The 13,222-nt window shown below is 43.6% G+C and overlaps 1 protein-coding gene across 17 annotated transcripts in view; it reads left to right on the forward strand.

Moving 5' to 3' along the window:
- Nucleotides 1–13,222, forward strand: part of NCALD (neurocalcin delta) — a 383,100-nt gene that overhangs the window by 324,409 nt on the left and 45,469 nt on the right. Inside the window, exon 1 of one of the 17 annotated variants that reach the window (XM_054512527.2) lies at nucleotides 10,553–10,711. The exons of the other annotated variants lie outside the window; for them this stretch is intronic. The gene's annotated coding sequence lies outside the window, so the exon portion shown is untranslated. Of the gene's footprint in view, nucleotides 1–10,552; nucleotides 10,712–13,222 lie in introns of those variants that run through there. 17 annotated transcript variants of the gene reach the window in all.

Here is a 13,222-nt window from a genome sequence, read left to right on the forward strand (position 1 = left end):
TTTGTCACAGGCGTTTTAACTTTGGCTAAGTAGTACCTGATGATCACCTGAATTAATCATTTCTCATTACCCACCTTTGAGGTAAGTTAGTATTAATCCCTCATTATTGCGTGAGAAAACCAAATCCCAAAGAAGCTGATTCTGGCCCAACAGTACATGGTGGTCAGTCAGGCCTGTGATTCTTAAACCCTCTTCCCTCCTCCAGGTAAGCAGATTGTCATCTTTCACCACCGTGGGATGTACAAAGACCCAAATTTAGAAAACGTGTTTCCACTTACAAACATAGCCCTATGTTTGGGACAGGAGTATTCAACTCTAGTGTCATATAAGATCGCCTAAAATAACAATGCTAAGGTCCCACTCCTGGGGATTCCTAGTCGTTTAGTCTGGGGGTGGCCCAGGCATAGGTTTCTTGTTTAAAAAAAAAAAAAAAAGCTTCCAGGATGCTCATGTGCAGGGAGGGTTGAGAATGTTGGTCCAGGCAAAGTAAACAGGGGTTCACGGGATGCTGAAGTTTCAAATCTGACCCAGTGATGGTAGGTCTCTACCATCTTACCATTAGAGACCCTACATATGGAGTCTTTGGTGACATAAACATTTAGCCTGGTTTAAAAGCATTTTGTTACCAGAAAGAGAACATTAGCACAGAGTAGTTTCTAGTTAGTAGAAATATATTGCTCTGACAGAGGGACAGGGAGAGGAGAACAGACCCAGGGTATGGTGTGCTGACCAGACTGCTGAGGGAGGGGTGATGTTGGGAACCCAAACTGCCCCAGGATCATGACCACACAAGAGTGCCGTGCTCCTGGGCAGTGGTTCCAGAAGACCTTGTTTGGGGGGAAGGGGTGGATCAAGGAAGGCTTATTGATTTAGAGCAGCATGCACTCTGAGGTCAGACTGCCTAGGTTCAAATAATCCTGGCTCTATCACTTAAAATCTGTGACCTTGGGCAAGTTCCTATCTCTCAAATGATCAGTTTCCTGATTTGGAAAACAGGTAAAAATGCAACTACCTCATCATTTGTTGGGACAATGAAATGAGATAATATATGATATGATACCTCAGTGCCCCACTCCTCAATCTTTCCAAGGTAACTAGATCTCTGTGAAATTTTCTTGATTAAAATGGGGTAGACCATTACCTTTGCCTTCAAGGTAACTAATTCTCACAAGGCAACACAAGGTTAGACTTAAGGTAGTGACCCGTATGTTGACTCAGAAGCAAGAGATTTCATGTATAAAACCTTACAAGAGAGCCCCTTGGCCTCAGAGTAAGCAGGGTGAAACTATGGGGTTCAGGGTCAGGCTATGTCCTTGGACCAAAGAATAAGAACAATTACCAGGAAGGCAAATGGGGTTAGGACAAGACTCAGGTCAAAGAGAATGGTCAGCTACCAAAGTCAGAGGTTATGGAGCCAAGCGCCAAGAAAATCCATGATCCAGAAACCAGGGAAAGTGCCTGAGGCTAAAGAAGGTGGTTGTAGGAATACCCTTCCAAAGCCCCTGTTGGGAACCAGCACGGTTTCTTTGTTCTCTGCCTCCTTTGAAAGTTGCTTAAAGCCAAGGAGGTTCTGGAAGTGAGTATCTCAGCAGGCCCTTCTGACAAGTGTGTATGCTGCAAAAAAAAATGTGGCTTCTAAATCAAAGCCCTCTAACTCTGCTCAAAGACTGTGGACCTATCAACATTTCCCACAGTGGGACCCATAGAAGGCAGGTTCTATGGGATGTTCCACAGTAAACATATTTGCTGGGTAAAGAAAACTTAGCATGCTTCTTAATTAGAAAACTTTGCAGTGCTTTTAATTTGCTTGTAAATGTCTAAGGGGAATATATGGTAAGATGTGTTTCCCAAACTAATTAGGCCATGGAACCCTTTCTTCTTGGGACCTAACTCCTATGGCTCTTTTGCCATCTTAACTCCTGAGGCTTTTGCCTTAAAACCCTTTCTTCACTTCTCAGGGGTGTGTAAAACCCTCTATGGCCTCATTCCAGGTCCCTACCATTCACAGAAGGAATAAGATGAGGCTATTAACTGTAGGATGGCAGGCCCGTGCCCATCTTGATCTTCTCTCTAGCACATAGTTGGGACTCAGATAGTGCCTATTTGTAGAATATTCATTAAATGAATGAATGAAAATAATCTAGTTACTATTTATAACTCCAATTACTGCCATAGAAAGTGCCTTGGGTGTTCAGGGTTAAATATTCAACTCACCTACTCTTGCTGGTCTTACTCTGCTATCACAGAGTAAGAAGGAGCCGGTTGATAAGGAGACCATTGGTATTGGGGAAAATCCAGAAAAAGAAAATAATCACAGTAATTTCAGCTAACCAGTATAATGCCAGGTTTAGATGAGATTTCTTTAAGAGACTTAGTCTAGTGTGCCAGGCACATAGCTATTTGGAGCTCTTGACTGGAGAAATGAATAATACAAGAGAACCAACTAATGTTCCTTTGGCTATTTCAAAGCAGTCTGGTATCTACACAGAAACATCAGTTACTGTGGTGTCCACTTGGAGAGCACAGGGATACACAGCAGGTTTTCCAAAAACCAAAGCCTGCTCTCTGAAATGTATGGCCACAAAGGATGCATTTCTGAAATCTGACATTTCCTGGCTTAATCAAATAGCAATGGTGATGGTTAGGAACCTTCCAGAGCTATAGGACTCTTTTTCATGCTCAGTGACCGGGACAACAAAAGCCTCATCAGTCTGCTAATGATCTTCACTCTGCTGTTTGAATTCTATTCCTGGGCTGCTGGTTCTTCCATCAGTGTTTGTCTATTCTCTGTTCAGTCCGGCTGGCCAGCATTATGCAGAGTCCTGTGAATGTAAGTGGCTCAGCCCTGGTTAATTAGGTTATTTGATTTCTTTTCTCCCTGGTGGCTAATTTTGTTTGAGATTTCACAGTGCTTCTAAATTTATATTTGTAAGCAAACAGGGACACTCTCTTCTTCAAGTCATTTATTTGACTCAAAATTAGGAAGACCTTTTAACCTTCGTACAATTGATCTGATGAAAGTTGCTATTGTAGGTGGGTGTTGAAAATGTTCACAAGTGTCTCAGGAAAAAAAAGGGGGGGGGGGACTTGAATTTCACTTCCAAACATGCCTGCCTGTTTTAGATCTGTAAAGCTGTGGGTCAGTGAGTGAGTGTGTCTCAGAGGATAGCATGCCTAGGCCGTCTACTCCTAGGTTTTGGAAAAATGTAGAGTTTACAGTCAATGTTCAATGAAAAGCTCACAGGTAGTATATTATAATTCATTTTCTTTATGAAGAGGGAGAACCAGATCAGCTAGGACATCACTGATGGGCTCTTTGAAGCACCAGAAAGCATTAATCTTATGGATTCAAATAAATTTGGTATAGGACTTCTAGTTTAATGCTGGACAATATTGTTATAAGATACTTGGGATATGGGCATTGTATTAGTTTCTTACGACTGCCGTAACAAATCCACACAAATGTAGTGGCCTGAAACAATAAATTTATTATCTTATAGTTCTGGAGGTCAGAAGCCTAAAATGGGTCCACAGAACAGAGCTCCCTTCTGGAGACAGTAGAGGAGGGTCTTTCTTTGACTCTTCTAGCTTCTATGGGTTGTCTGTGTCGCTCTGACCCCTGCTGCTTCTGTCTTGTCTTCTCTCTGACTCTAACACTCCTGCCTCCCTCTTATGAGCATCCTTGAGACCACATTGGGCCCACCTGGGTAATCCAAGATGACCTTCCCATCTCAGATTCTTGACTTAATCATATGTGCAAAACCTGTTTTGCCATGTATGTAAGGCAACATATTCCCAGGTTTCAGAGATTAGGACGTGGACATCTTTGGGGCTCATTATTCTGCTGACCACACACAAAGTAATATACCCTTTCTACTCAGTTTTCTCATTGGTCTTCCCACAAAGCTGAAGGAGTTCATTGAAGCTCTGGAGAGCATTGGTGGACCATGAATTTGAATTTAACATGCTGGACAGAGACCTCCTATGAGAAGAAAGCCTGCTGTGGAATCTGCTCTAAGGGAAGCTTCCAGTGGGTACCAAATTGGTGTTTTCTCCTTTTCCACCAGTCTTGCCGGCGTAACATGTAACTCATTACACAGCATCAAAAGCTGTGGGGGCAGCATTCATAAGCACCAGGGCTCTCGGGGGCGCCTGGCTGGCTCAGTCGGTAGAGCCGGCGACTCTTGATCTAAGGCGCATAGTACTTAGCACATGCCTGGCATATAGTTGTTCCCCGTGAGTGGGGGTCATGGTGGCCTGCCCTGGTGCTGAGCTGCCAGGCACACCAGAGGTCAAGAGTGGACACGAGCAGGACAGAGAGCACTGGGAGGCCAAAGCCATGCGTGTTAATACGTGAGGCAGGCCACCAGCATCACACAGAGGCTAGAGGAATTCTGCACTGTCTTTGAACGTGCAGCATTTGCAGACGGAGTCTGAGAGCTTTGTAACAAGACCCAGAAATGGGAAGGCAAACCCACTGGAATGAGGAGACATGGTACAGATCATGACCTTCTCAACATCACAGAAGAGGAGGATCCCAGAGGGTCCCAATTAGCTCAGTCCACGGCAGTTCCTTTAGCCATGCTGGGTAGGCTGACTGTGGCCGACACCTGATCCTCTGTCAGACTTACAGCTGTACAAACCATCATTTGCTGGCTGACTTACTCCTACAGAATGGATAATACCATCTGATTCCAGAATGTGCCTTCAGCTTTAGTCTCAATAATCCACTTTATTGTCATCCTAAATCCTGATTTTAAAAACCTTCTCCAGATGTTGTTAGATATATGAATGTGACCGAGTGCATTCTACCTCCTGAAAGCGCTAATGTTTATTGAATATGTACTCTGTGCCAGACATTGCAAGTGGTAGCTGCCTAAAATATATTTCATTATTTATTCCTTGCATTAATGCTATTATAATTCTAATTGATTTCACAGATGACAAAACCGAGACTTCTAAACCCTGAGTAACTTGCCAAACTTAATGGAACTTGTAAATGGTGGAGCCAGGCATCCAATCCAAATTTTTTCCGTCCCCAAACCCCAGATTTGGGCACTTAAAGGGAGAAAAACCAAGTGATAATAAAATAATAGCAGGAATGACAACTACTTCTAAAATGGAAAAAATATCCATAAGGGGAAAACAATGAATTGCAGGGTTATATGTAGGTTATGATTAGATTTTTGCAAACTAAATAGGAATGTATATATGCGTATATATATAGTTATATATGTTATACTTTATATGTTATATATTCATATATGTATTTTACATATACATTTTGCATATATGTATATTTTTAGGTAGATACATATTTATATTTATGTTGAGCTTTTTTGAAAACTGATGGAAGTTATAGTCCCTTATCCTTAAAAATGCGTCCACATACATGCACACAGACTTTCTCACACAGCTCTAAGAAGTTAAGATCAGGGATCTCTAACATATATGTATGACATATAGAGAATAATCTGGAAGGCTATTCATAAATTATTAATCATGCTCTTCGAGGGATGGGATTGTTAGAAATTTTTCACATTCTCCTTTATACTTTTCTGTGTTAGTTGAATTTGTTTCCAGTGAAGAGCATGCATCATTTCTACAACCAAGAAAAAACATTTTAAGATTATGAACGAAGTTCAATTGTTCCAAATTAAAATGGAATTTACTGCTTATTTTTCTCCTGCTGACCAGGCTTCTAATGTTTGTGTCGTAATGCAGAGATGATGGAGAGACCTCTGTAAAAGCCGTAAAGAACGCCTCTGTGATGTGTAGTAAAGGCACTACCTATGGGCTATTTTGTAAAAGACAAAACAAGCCCACTCTCCATAAAAGTTAGTAACTGAAAATAAGTAGGTGTGTGTGGGAAGGTGTGAAAGGCATTTCTGAAAGCATTATCAGTGTTCTCCCCTGGGAACGGGAAGGGTGCATAAGGCTTTCAGTGGAGCTCTCTATGCGAGAAATAAAGCACCAGTCACACCTAGGAATGTATGCTCTGTAAGAAGTGCACGGGAGCGAGGGTCGTGCTACATCGCCGAGGAGAGGAGCTACAGTTGGAAATGACCTCTTAATCCTCAGTTCAAGCCAGTCTGGCACTAATTGAAATGGCTGTTTCCAGGGCATCCTGTCTTAACCCAGGGAGTTTCCTTAGGCTCTTCACCTGCTCACTCTTGCTGTCCCTTGAATTGAGGTGTCAGGCTCATCATCTTACAGGGTAGCACCGGGTTCGGAAGACACTCTCTCCTCATTCTTACCCCTCCCCTACACATACACCCCCTTTCTCTTCAGGGAATTTCCATACGGCTCTGGAATCACATCTTATTCTGAGCATGAGCAAAGATTCCAGGAGCAGCTTACTTTTCACTAAGAAAAAAAAAAATTAATGATGCAGTTTTTAAAAGGAATCTGTCGGGCGCCTGGGTGGCTCAGTTGGTTAAGCGACTGCCTTCGGCTCAGGTCATGATCCTGGAGTCCCGGGATCGAGTCCCGCATCGGGCTCCCTGCTTGGCGGGGAGTCTGCTTCTCCCTCTGACCCTCCCCCCTCTCGTGCTGTCTCTCATTCTCTCTCTCAAATAAATAAATAAAATCTTTAAAAAATAAATAAATAAAAGGAATCTGTCATATTGCAGCCTGATTTAATCTTGGTCTATTGGATTTTTGTACATGTTGGGGTTTGACAATAGCCAGAGACCCCGGGAGTTCTCACTGTCAGGCTAGCAGTGAGCCTCTTGCCACAGCGCCCCATCTCCAGAACAGCGGCCTCTTCTCTTTCACGTAGCACCTGCAGGAGCAGCAAATGTTGATGAAGCTCCCTGGATCCACACCCGCGTGCAAGGCAAGGAAGGGCACCTGATCTGAAAATAGAATTTGCACACTACTACTTGTCGCTCTCCCTGGATGTGATGTAAGGGCCATTTTCCTGCGGTGCTGTGTATACAAGTCCACATAAGGATGTTGTATTATCCGCTGCCTTCCTAAAGGTTGGGACTGGAGAAGGACATAAATCTCTTTGCACACTGCTCAGCACAGTTAGGAGCTTTCCACGTCCCCTGAAAATCCTGATAGTTACCATTTGCCTGGGGCCCTTGCAGGCTCCATCTCCCTGAGGGAGGCAGGCTCGATGAGAAGCAGGCTGTTACAGGAGGTGATAAATAGACTGTCGTGGTAAAGAATCCCTGTTTTTGAGTTAGGACAACCTGGAATTAAATCCTGGCACAGCCACTGACTAAATGTGGTTTTAGAAAGTTTCTCACTTTCTCTTAACATCTGTTTCCTTGCATGGAAGACAAAGGTATTAATGTCTGCACTGCAAAGCTGTTAGGAGGATTCAATAGGTTGTCACAGGTCGAGTACCTAGCACCACGGTTAAGTGCTCCATAGAGGACAGCTAACGGTATTGCTAACATGCCGTTAGCTCTCTCGTATTTAAAAAAAAAAAAAAAAATCCTTCTTTTGGTCCCCTTTCCTCTGCCAATGACTGTCCTGTTTTTTTTTTTTTTTCATCCCCTTTGAAAAAAGCTCTTTCAAAGAGGGCTCATACTCACTGTCTCCAACTTCCCTTCTCATATTTACTCCTAAACCCACTCCACCAGGCTTTGGCCCCACTTCTTGAGTGCTATTTTTCTTGTCAAGGTCACTGATGGCCACTGAATTGCTAAATGCAATGGCATTTACCAATGGCAGTGACCAATCGGCAGCATTTGTTAGAACACTCCTTCCTCCTTGATGTGATTTTCTTCTTGGCTTCAGGACAACACGCTTCCTTGGTTTCCTCCCGTCTCCATGGCTGCTCCTTCTCAATCTCTGTGGCTGAGGCCCCTGATATTTAGACATTGCAGAGACCCAGAACTCAGGAACCGTTCCTCTTTTCTATCAATATTTATTCCCTCAGTGATCTCACCCAGTCTTCTGGCTTTAAATACTATCTTTGCCAGTGATTCCCAAATATATAGTACCAGCCCTGAGCTCGGTTCCAAACTCCAGACTCATATCCAACTGCCTCCTGAAGTTTCCCCTTGATATTTAGCACCACATGTTAATCAGGTTCTCCGGAGAAACGGAGCCAATAGGGTGGATGGATGGAAGGACAGATGGATGGATGGATGTTTATCTATTATAAGGATTATGGATTCAGGCAAGTCCCAAGATGTATAGGGTGAGTTGGCAAGCTGGAGAGGAGAATGATGGTTTAGTTCCAGTCTGAGGCCAAAGGCTGAGAACCAGGAGAGCCAATGGTTTAGTTCTGGTCTGAAAACCAGCAGGCTCAAGACCCAGGAAGAGCTGATATTTCAGTTTGAGTCTAAAGCCAGGAAAAAGCCCGTGTCCCATTTCAAAGGCAGTCGTGCAGGAAGAATTCTCTCTTACTTGGGAAAAGAGTCAGTCTTTTTGTTCTATCCAGGCCTTCACTTGATTGGATGAGGCCCACTCCATATCGACTGAATTCAAATGTTAATTTCATCCAAAAGCACCCTCACAAAAACACCTGGAATAGTGTTACACCAAATACCTGGGCACCTTGTGGCCACTCCTGATCTTCTGGACAAGATTACTTTACCTACACCTTTCCTTGTATTGGTTGACCACTACCTCCTTCCAGTTTATCTTGAGCCAGAAACCTGAGTCACCCTGGATTCCTCACCTCCTCTCACATCTCACATCCAGCCTGTCACAAAATTCTGTTTACCTTCAAACCAGATCCAGAATTCCGCCACAGCTTGCCACTTGCATTGCGTCTACCCTAATCTGAGCCGCCTCTTTGCTCATGGCGCACTCTTGTGAACACCATCCTTGAAATTGCTGCTGCCAGTTTTCTTGCTCTCCTTTGCTCTCATTTTATCCTGTAAGTACTTCTCACCATTTACAGACCATATAATTTCCTTATTCATGCTGGTTGTTGTTTCTCCTTCGGCCTCAGGCGGACGGCCTAGAACGGTGCCTGATATACACGCAGTAAATGCTGGTTGAGTGCATTGCCATTGTAGAGATGAGGAGACTAGGCTCAAAGGAAGTAAGAATTTGCCACGGTGACACAGTTCATAGGGAGGAAAACGATTCTAAAGTGGTAATTAACAAAGTCACAGGTAAGAAGCACCAGTCGATGTTAGGTACCTTTCTGCAGCACTGTTGTTGGTCATCTCATTTCCGTTTTTTTAAAATTTTTATTTATTTATTTGACAGAGAGAGACACAGTGAGAGAGGGAACACAAGCAGGGGGAGTGGGAGAGGGAGAAGCAGGCTTCCCGCTGAGCAGGGAGCCTGATGTGGAGCTCGATCCCAGGACCCTGGGATCATGACCTGAGTCGAAGGCAATCACTTAAGGCCTGAGCCACTCAGGCGCCCCTCATTTCCATTTTTTATTAAAAGTAGACCTTATCCAGATAGCAGGGTCTGTAAACCAGTGCTAAGTTATGTGACTATGCTTGACCAGAGGAAAAGGTCTATTCTCTTATTCTTTTCTCTATGCCTTTTGGTCATCTGATAAAATCCTCTCGTGAAATAGCTTTCACCTTTCATACACTAACAGATTAATGTTATGTTCCACATGTCTTCTTTTTTTGTTGTGCTCTTAAAAGCCAAGCCAGACATCACTCTAGAGTTGTCCTTATAAGGTAATCGTTTTATTTTCTTATAATACATATGATGGTATTAAAGTATTTCACAAGAACACAATGGGATTTTTATTAACTGTATTTCTGTATCATCATGCACAAATATGAGATGAGCACTTTTCTGTGTGGGCTCTGTGATGGGGCTGGGGAAATAAAGAAGCTTCCAAAAATTCCTCATCTAATAGGGAAAATATATATATGTTAGTTGGGATATTGATGCAGTTGCTTTAACAGAGATCAAATAACAGTGGCTTAAAGAAGGCAGAAGGATTCCCTTTCTCTCTCTCTCTGTCTCCAGTTGATAAATAGTCAAGGGAGAGGAGATGATCTCCCAGGGTCATAAAGTGCCCAACTCCTTCCATGTTGTTTCCCCACCATACTGTATTCTCATGATGGTAGAATTTAGCTCACACTCCCACACACACTAGGCCCTGAGAAGGGGGGCAGTGGGTAGGAAAAGTAAGCAAGTGGCTTCCTTTTAAAGACATAACCTGGAAGTTGCACATCGCACATCTACTCACATCCCATATCCATTGGACAGAACTTAATCTCATGACCAACTGACGACAAGCCAGGAAACATCATCTCTAGCCACATGCCCAGCTTGGGAAATTCTATTACTAAGAGGAAGGAGAGATTGGGAGACAAATGAAAGTCTCTACATGGCCATGTCTATAAATATTTTTGCTACCTCCGACTAAATTAGGTCTTGAAGGGCCAAGCCCCTTCCTTTCTCAGCACCTTGCATCTTGTGCATGTTCAATAAATATTTGTTGATTGGGTGGTTTGGTTAATGCACTTTCATCCAAGAGATTTTATGGAGAGTTCTTATTATAATGCCCAAAACAAACACCATTCAATCCCAGGGTAAATACTGAAGGAAAATAAATGTCAAAGGGCAACACTGTCAGAGATAGGTTCTCTGCACACTCACACACCCCTTCCTGCTAAGCTGGAGAGGCCGCCTGTGGTAAAACAGATGCAAGGTGCACTAAATGAGCTCGTGTTCCTGCTGATCGTCTGCTTCACTAATGCACCCAGAGACTGAGATATTCCTCCAGCAAACTTGCTGACCTAATTTTGGGAACTAGAAGCCAGAGGTAAGTGTGGTTTCGTGGCATACTTGCATTCCTTTCTTAATTCGTCATGTTTCATGGGAACCGGGATCCCAGACTTCCCCTCCCCCAGGTAGCTGTCAGGCTGGTAGAATTGTTCTCTGTAGTCCACAAGGAAATGAAAACGGATCCTGCTGGAGGAAGTAAATAGAGCAGCAGTAAAGCGTCCCTCCCCCTGAATCTGAACATCTGTTCAAACTTTTCACAGCTCCCATGAGGAAGGGATGGAGCACAAGGCTTCGAGCCATAAAGGAAAAACCTCATCCACTTGCACACTGCTAACTGGCAATTTATGACCATTTGAACTGAGCTGGCCCTGGGTTTATCTCCATGATGCCTCTGAAGAAAGGCCAGCCTGGTAAATAAATATGGTAAACAAGAGTATAAGGGATGATCTGTACCGTCTTCATGAGAGCAGACCTTTGCTGGGCTTAACTTCATGAGCTGTTGAATTTAAATGCCTGCCGCTTCTGCCCAGTGAGAGTCAGATTCAGTAGCAGAGGGCACGGCCACACCTCACTTTGGAACTTATGGTTAAAATGAAGTTGAGTTGCTTTATGGACTTCAAAGAAACAGCCGATGCTCTACGGTTTTGGAATTTCACTAATGCACACCGGCCTTTCTTCATTTATCTGAATTAGCAAGGAGTTGGCTGCATCTGACGAAGACAGTCAGATGCTCTCCCAGAACCTCAGCTACCGCTAATCCACGTGTCGGTATGCATTTGCTTTAGGATGAACAGACTCCCTTCCCCCTCATGTTGTCATCTGTCCTTCCCAGAACATTTCGCGGTATGGCCTTTGGCCAATCCTTTTCTTCTCCTAGTGTGGAAGGCTCCAAGTGGCTGGCTGCTCAGCTGGGCCCCCAGCTGGCTCTTGTTTCTAGCTGCTTCGGGCCCACTGGCCTGGAGGTAAAGCTGCAGGGATAAGCACTGTAAAAATAAAGTCTGTTGCTAGCCTGGCCAGCCAAGCAGCGTGGGAGGAGTGGAAAAAAGGCTATGTGTTCTTGGCATGACAAATTGTCAGTATCTGAGGTGTTCCACCAGGAGAAATGGGATGAGATGTTCTCTAACCAGGCCTAATCTTGTATTATCAGTGGGTAGCTCTTAGAAAGTCATGTCAAAACCAGACTAATGGGACTGGAGCCATAACCTTGGGTCAGCTTGTTTACTGCCCACTGTCTTGACTAACCTCTTGGGGTCTGGTGTGGCCAGTGACAGAATGCAGGAGTGAATGCCCTTTACTGAATTATTAAGGTGGAGTAAGTTTGGGGCAGTGTTTCATCAGGGACCAGGCCATCCTCTCCTCTGAAGTGAGCTGTTGATAATACATTTTTATCCAACATTCTCAGCATCAGATATTGCTACCCAAGTCAAGCTTTGGGGGTAGCTATGTATTTTCACATTTTTTTTCACACAGGGGAAGGAAATTATTAATAGAGATTGCTGCCCTTGGAAATTCAGTCTGGTAACCTGAAACTTTGGTGACTTTTTCTGGTCTTCTTTGAGGATGTATGTCTAGCTTGTTCTTCAGAACTCTTTGTTGTATGACTGAATTGAAGTAAGAGTGGAAAAGAAAACACTGCTCTCCCAGCCCTGAGAGTATGCAGGTCCCTGCGATATTCTCAAGACCAATCTGGAATTCAGATGAGAGCGCCTTCCATGGGAAAAAAAAAAAAAAAAAAGTCTTGTTTTCTTCATTTTACTGATTACAATTTCCCCTATGTACCAGGGGATTAAAGGCAAGTCAGTCTCTCTCTCTCTCTCTCTCTCTCTCTCTCTCTCTCTCTCCCCCCCACCTCCCCCCTCCCTTCTTTCTCCTTCCCTCTCCTCCCACCTCCCCTCCCTCTCAGTTTCCTCCTCTTTAAAGATACCGACAACCTTTCTGGCATGTTGCCAAGGCTGAGAAGACAGAATCTTTATAAAAATTTCTTCCAGCCATTGGCATGGAAGCACTGCATAAATCAGCAAGACACTTTGTTGTCAAACTTTCTCATTATCAATATTCACTACTGTTTCATTTTATGAATGTTTGTCTTCCAAAAGGCATTTCAGATTAAGCAATGCTGTTATTGAAAATGTGGGGTTTCTGCTTGTATGCTTGGCTGGTTGAATTACAGACGGCTGCCATGAATATTACACTGCCAGGTTCCTATAGATGAATTCAAAATAATAATTTATGGAGTAGGTTGGAGATGGAAGTAGAGATTCAGCTTCCTTATCCAATCGAGTACTGGATTTGCTCTTTCTAGGTAAAAGAGTTCTGAGATCTACATGTGGTTCAACTATCTGATCCAACCGGGATCGAGCTTCTTCCTGTTATTGGATGCATAGATTCAAATTAAATTACCAAAAAAAAAAAGGGGGGGGGGGGTTTGCACAACCTATGTGTCAGTGTTATGCTGAGCATTAGAGGTGTGCAGATGTATAACTACCAGCCTTGCTATTGAGGTGTTCACAATCCCTCCAGGGAACTTTCATCTATCAACAGCAACTCT

Source organism: Mirounga angustirostris, unplaced genomic scaffold, assembly GCF_029215605.1.
Source record: "Mirounga angustirostris isolate CCGP_5_RB_7025 unplaced genomic scaffold, mMirAng1.0.hap1 SCAF_4, whole genome shotgun sequence".
In the NCBI taxonomy this organism is placed as follows: Eukaryota; Metazoa; Chordata; class Mammalia; order Carnivora; family Phocidae; genus Mirounga; species Mirounga angustirostris.